General features: G+C 38.7%; 15 non-coding genes across 15 annotated transcripts; all 15 read right to left on the bottom strand.

Moving 5' to 3' along the window:
• Positions 1-142: 142 nt before the first annotated feature.
• Positions 143-215, bottom strand: TRNAA-AGC (transfer RNA alanine (anticodon AGC)). Its single transcript has one exon. It is a non-coding gene; the product is annotated as a tRNA-Ala (tRNA).
• A 345-nt stretch (positions 216-560) lies between these two features.
• TRNAK-CUU (transfer RNA lysine (anticodon CUU)) lies at positions 561-633 on the bottom strand. The gene has a single exon. It is a non-coding gene; the product is annotated as a tRNA-Lys (tRNA).
• A 353-nt stretch (positions 634-986) lies between these two features.
• TRNAA-AGC (transfer RNA alanine (anticodon AGC)) lies at positions 987-1,059 on the bottom strand. The gene has a single exon. It is a non-coding gene; the product is annotated as a tRNA-Ala (tRNA).
• Positions 1,060-3,518: 2,459 nt separating this feature from the next.
• On the bottom strand, positions 3,519-3,591 carry TRNAA-AGC (transfer RNA alanine (anticodon AGC)). The gene has a single exon. It is a non-coding gene; the product is annotated as a tRNA-Ala (tRNA).
• Positions 3,592-5,206: 1,615 nt separating this feature from the next.
• On the bottom strand, positions 5,207-5,279 carry TRNAA-AGC (transfer RNA alanine (anticodon AGC)). Its single transcript has one exon. It is a non-coding gene; the product is annotated as a tRNA-Ala (tRNA).
• Positions 5,280-5,624: 345 nt separating this feature from the next.
• TRNAK-CUU (transfer RNA lysine (anticodon CUU)) lies at positions 5,625-5,697 on the bottom strand. The gene has a single exon. It is a non-coding gene; the product is annotated as a tRNA-Lys (tRNA).
• A 353-nt stretch (positions 5,698-6,050) lies between these two features.
• TRNAA-AGC (transfer RNA alanine (anticodon AGC)) lies at positions 6,051-6,123 on the bottom strand. The gene has a single exon. It is a non-coding gene; the product is annotated as a tRNA-Ala (tRNA).
• A 771-nt stretch (positions 6,124-6,894) lies between these two features.
• On the bottom strand, positions 6,895-6,967 carry TRNAA-AGC (transfer RNA alanine (anticodon AGC)). Its single transcript has one exon. It is a non-coding gene; the product is annotated as a tRNA-Ala (tRNA).
• Positions 6,968-7,312: 345 nt separating this feature from the next.
• On the bottom strand, positions 7,313-7,385 carry TRNAK-CUU (transfer RNA lysine (anticodon CUU)). Its single transcript has one exon. It is a non-coding gene; the product is annotated as a tRNA-Lys (tRNA).
• Positions 7,386-7,738: 353 nt separating this feature from the next.
• On the bottom strand, positions 7,739-7,811 carry TRNAA-AGC (transfer RNA alanine (anticodon AGC)). Its single transcript has one exon. It is a non-coding gene; the product is annotated as a tRNA-Ala (tRNA).
• Positions 7,812-8,582: 771 nt separating this feature from the next.
• Positions 8,583-8,655, bottom strand: TRNAA-AGC (transfer RNA alanine (anticodon AGC)). The gene has a single exon. It is a non-coding gene; the product is annotated as a tRNA-Ala (tRNA).
• A 1,615-nt stretch (positions 8,656-10,270) lies between these two features.
• TRNAA-AGC (transfer RNA alanine (anticodon AGC)) lies at positions 10,271-10,343 on the bottom strand. The gene has a single exon. It is a non-coding gene; the product is annotated as a tRNA-Ala (tRNA).
• A 345-nt stretch (positions 10,344-10,688) lies between these two features.
• TRNAK-CUU (transfer RNA lysine (anticodon CUU)) lies at positions 10,689-10,761 on the bottom strand. Its single transcript has one exon. It is a non-coding gene; the product is annotated as a tRNA-Lys (tRNA).
• A 353-nt stretch (positions 10,762-11,114) lies between these two features.
• TRNAA-AGC (transfer RNA alanine (anticodon AGC)) lies at positions 11,115-11,187 on the bottom strand. The gene has a single exon. It is a non-coding gene; the product is annotated as a tRNA-Ala (tRNA).
• A 1,615-nt stretch (positions 11,188-12,802) lies between these two features.
• Positions 12,803-12,875, bottom strand: TRNAA-AGC (transfer RNA alanine (anticodon AGC)). Its single transcript has one exon. It is a non-coding gene; the product is annotated as a tRNA-Ala (tRNA).
• Between the last annotated feature and the right edge of the window lie 102 nt (positions 12,876-12,977).

Genomic DNA, 12,977 nt, shown 5'->3' with positions numbered 1-12,977 from the left:
AATACCTAAACACTTTTGATTAAACCACTTTAGTTGTTATAATGACACCAAATTTGAAAGCCATCTGTGACTTTTCTGTTCTTACTCTGCAACAACCATGGCAATTACAAGTTAAAAAGTAAAATGTATGCAAATTTTAGAATGGAGAATGCGGGCATCGATCCCGCTACCTCTCGCATGCTAAGCGAGCGCTCTACCATTTGAGCTAATTCCCCTGTGTGCTCACTCAGCATCACATTTCAAAAGTAACGTTACTGCTGTCCACACTTTATTTTAAGTCTAATTGCCCATAACATGAGTGTTCAGTTCACTCCTAACTGATGCCTTAACTACACCTAGGGGATGTTTTACACTTCAGGTTGGCATGTTTAGTACTTGAATAGGAGTGATATCACTGTATGTTAACCTAGACTCAGGCCCTACCTAATCTTGGAGATACATTTCTCATGAATGAGTAACCAAGGGAGATACAATTTTTAGGAGTTAGTGCATGTCTAATGCAAGATTAATCACCATATTATGAGAGCCAATGCTATCATCCAGCAAAAAATACTCGTTTTCGCCCAACGTGGGGCTCGAACCCACGACCCTGAGATTAAGAGTCTCATGCTCTACCGACTGAGCTAGCCGGGCTCCCACTTAAATATGGTATGCAGACTCATCATTTTTTATTAAGGAAAACTGTTTCTGGATATTCCTCTGCTCTTGTTTTGCAAGGAACTTCACTTTTATACATCCTTCAGAGGAAAGAATGTCAAGTAAAATAAGACGAAATGAAAATGGAAGATGTGAAATTTTCATTTTGAGATTGCATAAGAAATCAAATTCCTCTCACGTGCTATAGAATACCTAAACACTTTTGATTAAACCACTTTAGTTGTTATAATGACACCAAATTTGAAAGCCATCTGTGACTTTTCTGTTCTTACTCTGCAACAACCATGGCAATTACAAGTTAAAAAGTAAAATGTATGCAAATTTTAGATTGGAGAATGCGGGCATCGATCCCGCTACCTCTCGCATGCTAAGCGAGCGCTCTACCATTTGAGCTAATTCCCCTGTGTGCTCACTCAGCATCACATTTCAAAAGTAACGTTACTGCTGTCCACACTTTATTTTAAGTCTAATTGCCCATAACATGAGTGTTCAGTTCACTCCTAACTGATGCCTTAACTACACCTAGGGGATGTTTTACACTTCAGGTTGGCATGTTTAGTACTTGAATAGGAGTGATATCACTGTATGTTAACCTAGACTCAGGCCCTACCTAATCTTGGAGATACATTTCTCATGAATGAGTAACCAAGGGAGATACAATTTTTAGGAGTTAGTGCATGTCTAATGCAAGATTAATCACCATATTATGAGAGCCAATGCAATCATCCAGCAAAAAATACTCATTTTCGCCCAACGTGGGGCTCGAACCCACGACCCTGATATTAAGAGTCTCATGCTCTACCGACTGAGATAGCCGGGCTCCCACTTAAATATGGTATGCAGACTCATCATTTTTTATTAAGGAAAACCGTTTCTGGATATTCCTCTGCTCTTGTTTTGCAAGGAACTTCACTTTTATACATCCTTCAGAGGAAAGAATGTCAAGTAAAATAAGACGAAATTAAAATGGAAGGTGTGAAATTTTCATTTTGAGATTGCATAAGAAATCAAATTCCTCTCACGTGCTATAGAATACCTAAACACTTTTGATTAAACCACTTTAGTTGTTATAATGACACCAAATTTGAAAGCCATCTGTGACTTTTCTGTTCTTACTCTGCAACAACCATGGCAATTACAAGTTAAAAAGTAAAATGTATGCAAATTTTAGAATGGTGAATGCGGGCATCGATCCCGCTATCTCTCGCATGCTAAGCGAGCGCTCTACCATTTGAGCTAATTCCCCTGTGTGCTCACTCAGCATCACATTTCAAAAGTAACGTTACTGCTGTCCACACTTTATTTTAAGTCTAATTGCCCATAACATGAGTGTTCAGTTCACTCCTAACTGATGCCTTAACTACACCTAGGGGATGTTTTACACTTCAGGTTGGCATGTTTAGTACTTGAATAGGAGTGATATCACTGTATGTTAACCTAGACTCAGGCCCTACCTAATCTTGGAGATACATTTCTCATGAATGAGTAACCAAGGGAGATACAATTTTTAGGAGTTAGTGCATGTCTAATGCAAGATTAATCACCATATTATGAGAGCCAATGCAATCATCCAGCAAAAAATACTCGTTTTCGCCCAACGTGGGGCTCGAACCCACGACCCTGATATTAAGAGTCTCATGCTCTACCGACTGAGATAGCCGGGCTCCCACTTAAATATGGTATGCAGACTCATCATTTTTTATTAAGGAAAACCGTTTCTGGATATTCCTCTGCTCTTGTTTTGCAAGGAACTTCACTTTTATACATCCTTCAGAGGAAAGAATGTCAAGTAAAATAAGACGAAATTAAAATGGAAGGTGTGAAATTTTCATTTTGAGATTGCATAAGAAATCAAATTCCTCTCACGTGCTATAGAATACCTAAACACTTTTGATTAAACCACTTTAGTTGTTATAATGACACCAAATTTGAAAGCCATCTGTGACTTTTCTGTTCTTACTCTGCAACAACCATGGCAATTACAAGTTAAAAAGTAAAATGTATGCAAATTTTAGAATGGTGAATGCGGGCATCGATCCCGCTACCTCTTGCATGCTAAGCGAGCGCTCTACCATTTGAGCTAATTCCCCTGTGTGCTCACTCAGCATCACATTTCAAAAGTAACGTTACTGCTGTCCACACTTTATTTTAAGTCTAATTGCCCATAACATGAGTGTTCAGTTCACTCCTAACTGATGCCTTAACTACACCTAGGGGATGTTTTACACTTCAGGTTGGCATGTTTAGTACTTGAATAGGAGTGATATCACTGCATGTTAACCTAGACTCAGGCCCTACCTAATCTTGGAGATACATTTCTCATGAATGAGTAACCAAGGGAGATACAATTTTTAGGAGTTAGTGCATGTCTAATGCAAGATTAATCACCATATTATGAGAGCCAAAGCTATCATCCAGCAAAAAATACTCATTTTCGCCCAACGTGGGGCTCGAACCCACGACCCTGAGATTAAGAGTCTCATGCTCTACCGACTGAGCTAGCCGGGATCCCACTTAAATATGGTATGCAGACTCATCATTATTTATTAAGGAAAACTGTTTCTGGATATTCCTCTGCTCTTGTTTTGCAAGGAACTTCACTTTTATACATCCTTCAGAGGAAAGAATGTCAAGTAAAATAAGACGAAATGAAAATGGAAGGTGTGAAATTTTCATTTTGAGATTGCATAAGAAATCAAATTCCTCTCACGTGCTATAGAATACCTAAACACTTTTGATTAAACCACTTTAGTTGTTATAATGACACCAAATTTGAAAGCCATCTGTGACTTTTCTGTTCTTACTCTGCAACAACCATGGCAATTACAAGTTAAAAAGTAAAATGTATGCAAATTTTAAAATGGAGAATGCGGGCATCGATCCCGCTACCTCTCGCATGCTAAGCGAGCGCTCTACCATTTGAGCTAATTCCCCTGTGTGCTCACTCAGCATCACATTTCAAAAGTAACGTTACTGCTGTCCACACTTTATTTTAAGTCTAATTGCCCATAACATGAGTGTTCAGTTCACTCCTAACTGATGCCTTAACTACACCTAGGGGATGTTTTACACTTCAGGTTGGCATGTTTAGTACTTGAATAGGAGTGATATCACTGTATGTTAACCTAGACTCAGGCCCTACCTAATCTTGGAGATACATTTCTCATGAATGAGTAACCAAGGGAGATACAATTTTTAGGAGTTAGTGCATGTCTAATGCAAGATTAATCACCATATTATGAGAGCCAATGCAATCATCCAGCAAAAAATACTCGTTTTCGCCCAACGTGGGGCTCGAACCCACGACCCTGATATTAAGAGTCTCATGCTCTACCGACTGAGATAGCCGGGCTCCCACTTAAATATGGTATGCAGACTCATCATTTTTTATTAAGGAAAACCGTTTCTGGATATTCCTCTGCTCTTGTTTTGCAAGGAACTTCACTTTTATACATCCTTCAGAGGAAAGAATGTCAAGTAAAATAAGACGAAATTAAAATGGAAGGTGTGAAATTTTCATTTTGAGATTGCATAAGAAATCAAATTCCTCTCACGTGCTATAGAATACCTAAACACTTTTGATTAAACCACTTTAGTTGTTATAATGACACCAAATTTGAAAGCCATCTGTGACTTTTCTGTTCTTACTCTGCAACAACCATGGCAATTACAAGTTAAAAAGTAAAATGTATGCAAATTTTAGAATGGTGAATGCGGGCATCGATCCCGCTACCTCTCGCATGCTAAGCGAGCGCTCTACCATTTGAGCTAATTCCCCTGTGTGCTCACTCAGCATCACATTTCAAAAGTAACGTTACTGCTGTCCACACTTTATTTTAAGTCTAATTGCCCATAACATGAGTGTTCAGTTCACTCCTAACTGATGCCTTAACTACACCTAGGGGATGTTTTACACTTCAGGTTGGCATGTTTAGTACTTGAATAGGAGTGATATCACTGCATGTTAACCTAGACTCAGGCCCTACCTAATCTTGGAGATACATTTCTCATGAATGAGTAACCAAGGGAGATACAATTTTTAGGAGTTAGTGCATGTCTAATGCAAGATTAATCACCATATTATGAGAGCCAATGCTATCATCCAGCAAAAAATACTCATTTTCGCCCAACGTGGGGCTCGAACCCACGACCCTGAGATTAAGAGTCTCATGCTCTACCGACTGAGCTAGCCGGGATCCCACTTAAATATGGTATGCAGACTCATCATTATTTATTAAGGAAAACTGTTTCTGGATATTCCTCTGCTCTTGTTTTGCAAGGAACTTCACTTTTATACATCCTTCAGAGGAAAGAATGTCAAGTAAAATAAGACGAAATGAAAATGGAAGGTGTGAAATTTTCATTTTGAGATTGCATAAGAAATCAAATTCCTCTCACGTGCTATAGAATACCTAAACACTTTTGATTAAACCACTTTAGTTGTTATAATGACACCAAATTTGAAAGCCATCTGTGACTTTTCTGTTCTTACTCTGCAACAACCATGGCAATTACAAGTTAAAAAGTAAAATGTATGCAAATTTTAAAATGGAGAATGCGGGAATCGATCCCGCTACCTCTCGCATGCTAAGCGAGCGCTCTACCATTTGAGCTAATTCCCCTGTGTGCTCACTCAGCATCACATTTCAAAAGTAACGTTACTGCTGTCCACACTTTATTTTAAGTCTAATTGCCCATAACATGAGTGTTCAGTTCACTCCTAACTGATGCCTTAACTACACCTAGGGGATGTTTTACACTTCAGGTTGGCATGTTTAGTACTTGAATAGGAGTGATATCACTGTATGTTAACCTAGACTCAGGCCCTACCTAATCTTGGAGATACATTTCTCATGAATGAGTAACCAAGGGAGATACAATTTTTAGGAGTTAGTGCATGTCTAATGCAAGATTAATCACCATATTATGAGAGCCAATGCTATCATCCAGCAAAAAATACTCGTTTTCGCCCAACGTGGGGCTCGAACCCACGACCCTGAGATTAAGAGTCTCATGCTCTACCGACTGAGCTAGCCGGGCTCCCACTTAAATATGGTATGCAGACTCATCATTTTTTATTAAGGTAAACTGTTTCTGGATATTCCTCTGCTCTTGTTTTGCAAGGAACTTCACTTTTATACATCCTTCAGAGGAAAGAATGTCAAGTAAAATAAGACGAAATGAAAATGGAAGGTGTGAAATTTTCATTTTGAGATTGCATAAGAAATCAAATTCCTCTCACGTGCTATAGAATACCTAAACACTTTTGATTAAACCACTTTAGTTGTTATAATGACACCAAATTTGAAAGCCATCTGTGACTTTTCTGTTCTTACTCTGCAACAACCATGGCAATTACAAGTTAAAAAGTAAAATGTATGCAAATTTTAGAATGGAGAATGCGGGCATCGATCCCGCTACCTCTCGCATGCTAAGCGAGCGCTCTACCATTTGAGCTAATTCCCCTCTGTGCTCACTCAGCATCACATTTCAAAAGAAACGTTACTGCTGTCCACACTTTATTTTAAGTCTAATTGCCCATAACATGAGTGTTCAGTTCACTCCTAACTGATGCCTTAACTACACCTAGGGGATGTTTTACACTTCAGGTTGGCATGTTTAGTACTTGAATAGGAGTGATATCACTGTATGTTAACCTAGACTCAGGCCCTACCTAATCTTGGAGATACATTTCTCATGAATGAGTAACCAAGGGAGATACAATTTTTAGGAGTTAGTGCATGTCTAATGCAAGATTAATCACCATATTATGAGAGCCAATGCAATCATCCAGCAAAAAATACTCGTTTTCGCCCAACGTGGGGCTCGAACCCACGACCCTGATATTAAGAGTCTCATGCTCTACCGACTGAGCTAGCCGGGCTAAAACTTAAATATGGTATGCAGACTCATCATTTTTTATTAAGGAAAACTGTTTCTGGATATTCCTCTGCTCTTGTTTTGCAAGGAACTTCACTTTTATACATCCTTCAGAGGAAAGAATGTCAAGTAAAATAAGACGAAATGAAAATGGAAGGTGTGAAATTTTCATTTTGAGGTTGCATAAGAAATCAAATTCCTCTCACGTGCTATAGAATACCTAAACACTTTTGATTAAACCACTTTAGTTGTTATAATGACACCAAATTTGAAAGCCATCTGTGACTTTTCTGTTCTTACTCTGCAACAACCATGGCAATTACAAGTTAAAAAGTAAAATGTATGCAAATTTTAGAATGGAGAATGCGGGCATCGATCCCGCTACCTCTCGCATGCTAAGCGAGCGCTCTACCATTTGAGCTAATTCCCCTGTGTGCTCACTAAGCATCACATTTCCAAAGTAACGTTACTGCTGTCCACACTTTATTTTAAGTCTAATTGCCCATAACATGAGTGTTCAGTTCACTCCTAACTGATGCCTTAACTACACCTAGGGGATGTTTTACACTTCAGGTTGGCATGTTTAGTACTTGAATAGGAGTGATATCACTGTATGTTAACCTAGACTCAGGCCCTACCTAATCTTGGAGATACATTTCTCATGAATGAGTAACCAAGGGAGATACAATTTTTAGGAGTTAGTGCATGTCTAATGCAAGATTAATCACCATATTATGAGAGCCAATGCTATCATCCAGCAAAAAATACTCGTTTTCGCCCAACGTGGGGCTCGAACCCACGACCCTGAGATTAAGAGTCTCATGCTCTACCGACTGAGCTAGCCGGGCTCCCACTTAAATATGGTATGCAGACTCATCATTTTTTATTAAGGAAAACCGTTTCTGGATATTCCTCTGCTCTTGTTTTGCAAGGAACTTCACTTTTATACATCCTTCAGAGGAAAGAATGTCAAGTTAAATAAGACGAAATGAAAATGGAAGGTGTGAAATTTTCATTTTGAGATTGCATAAGAAATCAAATTCCTCTCACGTGCTATAGAATACCTAAACACTTTTGATTAAACCACTTTAGTTGTTATAATGACACCAAATTTGAAAGCCATCTGTGACTTTTCTGTTCTTACTCTGCAACAACCATGGCAATTACAAGTTAAAAAGTAAAATGTATGCAAATTTTAGAATGGAGAATGCGGGCATCGATCCCGCTACCTCTCGCATGCTAAGCGAGCGCTCTACCATTTGAGCTAATTCCCCTGTGTGCTCACTCAGCATCACATTTCAAAAGTAACGTTACTGCTGTCCACACTTTATTTTAAGTCTAATTGCCCATAACATGAGTGTTCAGTTCACTCCTAACTGATGCCTTAACTACACCTAGGGGATGTTTTACACTTCAGGTTGGCATGTTTAGTACTTGAATAGGAGTGATATCACTGTATGTTAACCTAGACTCAGGCCCTACCTAATCTTGGAGATACATTTCTCATGAATGAGTAACCAAGGGAGATACAATTTTTAGGAGTTAGTGCATGTCTAATGCAAGATTAATCACCATATTATGAGAGCCAATGCTATCATCCAGCAAAAAATACTCGTTTTCGCCCAACGTGGGGCTCGAACCCTCGACCCTGAGATTAAGAGTCTCATGCTCTACCGACTGAGCTAGCCGGGCTCCCACTTAAATATGGTATGCAGACTCATCATTTTTTATTAAGGAAAACCGTTTCTGGATATTCCTCTGCTCTTGTTTTGCAAGGAACTTCACTTTTATACATCCTTCAGAGGAAAGAATGTCAAGTTAAATAAGACGAAATGAAAATGGAAGGTGTGAAATTTTCATTTTGAGATTGCATAAGAAATCAAATTCCTCTCACGTGCTATAGAATACCTAAACACTTTTGATTAAACCACTTTAGTTGTTATAATGACACCAAATTTGAAAGCCATCTGTGACTTTTCTGTTCTTACTCTGCAACAACCATGGCAATTACAAGTTAAAAAGTAAAATGTATGCAAATTTTAGAATGGAGAATGCGGGCATCGATCCCGCTACCTCTCGCATGCTAAGCGAGCGCTCTACCATTTGAGCTAATTCCCCTGTGTGCTCACTCAGCATCACATTTCAAAAGTAACGTTACTGCTGTCCACACTTTATTTTAAGTCTAATTGCCCATAACATGAGTGTTCAGTTCACTCCTAACTGATGCCTTAACTACACCTAGGGGATGTTTTACACTTCAGGTTGGCATGTTTAGTACTTGAATAGGAGTGATATCACTGTATGTTAACCTAGACTCAGGCCCTACCTAATCTTGGAGATACATTTCTCATGAATAAGTAACCAAGGGAGATACAATTTTTAGGAGTTAGTGCATGTCTAATGCAAGATTAATCACCATATTATGAGAGCCAATGCAATCATCCAGCAAAAAATACTCGTTTTCGCCCAACGTGGGGCTCGAACCCACGACCCTGATATTAAGAGTCTCATGCTCTACCGACTGAGATAGCCGGGCTCCCACTTAAATATGGTATGCAGACTCATCATTTTTTATTAAGGAAAACCGTTTCTGGATATTCCTCTGCTCTTGTTTTGCAAGGAACTTCACTTTTATACATCCTTCAGAGGAAAGAATGTCAAGTAAAATAAGACGAAATTAAAATGGAAGGTGTGAAATTTTCATTTTGAGATTGCATAAGAAATCAAATTCCTCTCACGTGCTATAGAATACCTAAACACTTTTGATTAAACCACTTTAGTTGTTATAATGACACCAAATTTGAAAGCCATCTGTGACTTTTCTGTTCTTACTCTGCAACAACCATGGCAATTACAAGTTAAAAAGTAAAATGTATGCAAATTTTAGAATGGTGAATGCGGGCATCGATCCCGCTATCTCTCGCATGCTAAGCGAGCGCTCTACCATTTGAGCTAATTCCCCTGTGTGCTCACTCAGCATCACATTTCAAAAGTAACGTTACTGCTGTCCACACTTTATTTTAAGTCTAATTGCCCATAACATGAGTGTTCAGTTCACTCCTAACTGATGCCTTAACTACACCTAGGGGATGTTTTACACTTCAGGTTGGCATGTTTAGTACTTGAATAGGAGTGATATCACTGTATGTTAACCTAGACTCAGGCCCTACCTAATCTTGGAGATACATTTCTCATGAATGAGTAACCAAGGGAGATACAATTTTTAGGAGTTAGTGCATGTCTAATGCAAGATTAATCACCATATTATGAGAGCCAATGCAATCATCCAGCAAAAAATACTGGTTTTCGCCCAACGTGGGGCTCGAACCCACGACCCTGATATTAAGAGTCTCATGCTCTACCGACTGAGCTAGCCGGGCTCCCACTTAAATATGGTATGCAGACTCATCATTTTTTATTAAGGAAAACTGTTTCTGGATATTCCTCTGCTCTTGTTTTGCAAGGAACTTCACTTTTATACATCCTTCAGAGGAAAGAATGTCAAGTAAAATAAGACGAAATGAAAATGGAAGGTGTGAAATGTTCATTTTGAGATTGCATAAGAAATCAAATTCCTCTCACGTGCTATAGAATACCTAAACACTTTTGATTAAACCACTTTAGTTGTTATAATGACACCAAATTTGAAAGCCATCTGTGACTTTTCTGTTCTTACTCTGCAACAACCATGGCAATTACAAGTTAAAAAGTAAAATGTATGCAAATTTTAGAATGGAGAATGCGGGCATCGATCCCGCTACCTCTCGCATGCTAAGCGAGCGCTCTACCATTTGAGCTAATTCCCCTGTGTGCTCACTCAGCATCACATTTCAAAAGTAACGTTACTGCTGTCCACACTTTATTTTAAGTCTAATTGCCCATAACATGAGTGTTCAGTTCACTCCTAACTGATGCCTTAACTACACCTAGGGAATGTTTTACACTTCAGGTTGGCATGTTTAGTACTTGAATAGGAGTGATATCACTGTATGTTAACCTAGACTCAGGCCCTACCTAATCTTGGAGATACATTTCTCATGAATGAGTAACCAAGGGAGATACAATTTTTAGGAGTTAGTGCATGTCTAATGCAAGATTAATCACCATATTATGAGAGCCAATGCTATCATCCAGCAAAAAATACTCGTTTTCGCCCAACGTGGGGCTCGAACCCACGACCCTGAGATTAAGAGTCTCATGCTCTACCGACTGAGCTAGCCGGGCTCCCACTTAAATATGGTATGCAGACTCATCATTTTTTATTAAGGAAAACTGTTTCTGGATATTCCTCTGCTCTTGTTTTGCAAGGAACTTCACTTTTATACATCCTTCAGAGGAAAGAATGTCAAGTAAAATAAGACGAAATGAAAATGGAAGATGTGAAATTTTCATTTTGAGATTGCATAAGAAATCAAATTCCTCTCACGTGCTATAGAATACCTAAACACTTTTGATTAAACCACTTTAGTTGTTATAATGACACCAAATTTGAAAGCCATCTGTGACTTTTCTGTTCTTACTCTGCAACAACCATGGCAATTACAAGTTAAAAAGTAAAATGTATGCAAATTTTAGATTGGAGAATGCGGGCATCGATCCCGCTACCTCTCGCATGCTAAGCGAGCGCTCTACCATTTGAGCTAATTCCCCTGTGTGCTCACTCAGCATCACATTTCAAAAGTAACGTTACTGCTGTCCACACTTTATTTTAAGTCTAATTGCCCATAACATGAGTGTTCAGTTCACTCCTAACTGATGCCTTAACTACACCTAGGGGATGTTTTACACTTCAGGTTGGCATGTTTAGTACTTGAATAGGAGTGATATCACTGTATGTTAACCTAGACTCAGGCCCTACCTAATCTTGGAGATACATTTCTCATGAATGAGTAACCAAGGGAGATACAATTTTTAGGAGTTAGTGCATGTCTAATGCAAGATTAATCACCATATTATGAGAGCCAATGCAATCATCCAGCAAAAAATACTCGTTTTCGCCCAACGTGGGGCTCGAACCCACGACCCTGATATTAAGAGTCTCATGCTCTACCGACTGAGATAGCCGGGCTCCCACTTAAATATGGTATGCAGACTCATCATTTTTTATTAAGGAAAACCGTTTCTGGATATTCCTCTGCTCTTGTTTTGCAAGGAACTTCACTTTTATACATCCTTCAGAGGAAAGAATGTCAAGTAAAATAAGACGAAATTAAAATGGAAGGTGTGAAATTTTCATTTTGAGATTGCATAAGAAATCAAATTCCTCTCACGTGCTATAGAATACCTAAACACTTTTGATTAAACCACTTTAGTTGTTATAATGACACCAAATTTGAAAGCCATCTGTGACTTTTCTGTTCTTACTCTGCAACAACCATGGCAATTACAAGTTAAAAAGTAAAATGTATGCAAATTTTAGAATGGTGAATGCGGGCATCGATCCCGCTATCTCTCGCATGCTAAGCGAGCGCTCTACCATTTGAGCTAATTCCCCTGTGTGCTCACTCAGCATCACATTTCAAAAGTAACGTTACTGCTGTCCACACTTTATTTTAAGTCTAATTGCCCATAACATGAGTGTTCAGTTCACTCCTAACTGATGCCTTAACTACACCTAGGGGATGTTTTACACTTCAGGTTGGCATGTTTAGTACTTGAATAGGAGTGATATCACTGTATGTTAACCTAGACTCAGGCCCTACCTAATCTTGGAGATACATTTCTCATGAATGAGTAACCAAGGGAGATACAATTTTTAGGAGTTAGTGCATGTCTAATGCAAGATTAATCACCATATTATGAGAGCCAATGCAATCATCCAGCAAAAAATACTCGTTTTCGCCCAACGTGGGGCTCGAACCCACGACCCTGATATTAAGAGTCTCATGCTCTACCGACTGAGCTAGCCGGGCTAAAACTTAAATATGGTATGCAGACTCATCATTTTTTATTAAGGAAAACTGTTTCTGGATATTCCTCTGCTCTTGTTTTGCAAGGAACTTCACTTTTATACATCCTTCAGAGGAAAGAATGTCAAGTAAAATAAGACGAAATGAAAATGGAAGGTGTGAAATTTTCATTTTGAGATTGCATAAGAAATCAAATTCCTCTCACGTGCTATAGAATACCTAAACACTTTTGATTAAACCACTTTAGTTGTTATAATGACACCAAATTTGAAAGCCATCTGTGACTTTTCTGTTCTTACTCTGCAACAACCATGGCAATTACAAGTTAAAAAGTAAAATGTATGCAAATTTTAGAATGGAGAATGCGGGCATCGATCCCGCTACCTCTCGCATGCTAAGCGAGCGCTCTACCATTTGAGCTAATTCCCCTGTGTGCTCACTAAGCATCACATTTCCAAAGTAACGTTACTGCTGTCCACACTTTATTTTAAGTCTAATTGCCCATAACATGAGTGTTCAGTTCACTCCTAA

The sequence above is a fragment of the Triturus cristatus genome, chromosome 4_1, assembly GCF_964204655.1.
Source record: "Triturus cristatus chromosome 4_1, aTriCri1.1, whole genome shotgun sequence".
NCBI classification, from domain to species: domain Eukaryota; kingdom Metazoa; phylum Chordata; class Amphibia; order Caudata; family Salamandridae; genus Triturus; species Triturus cristatus.
This window is presented reverse-complemented; position numbering and strand designations above follow the sequence as displayed.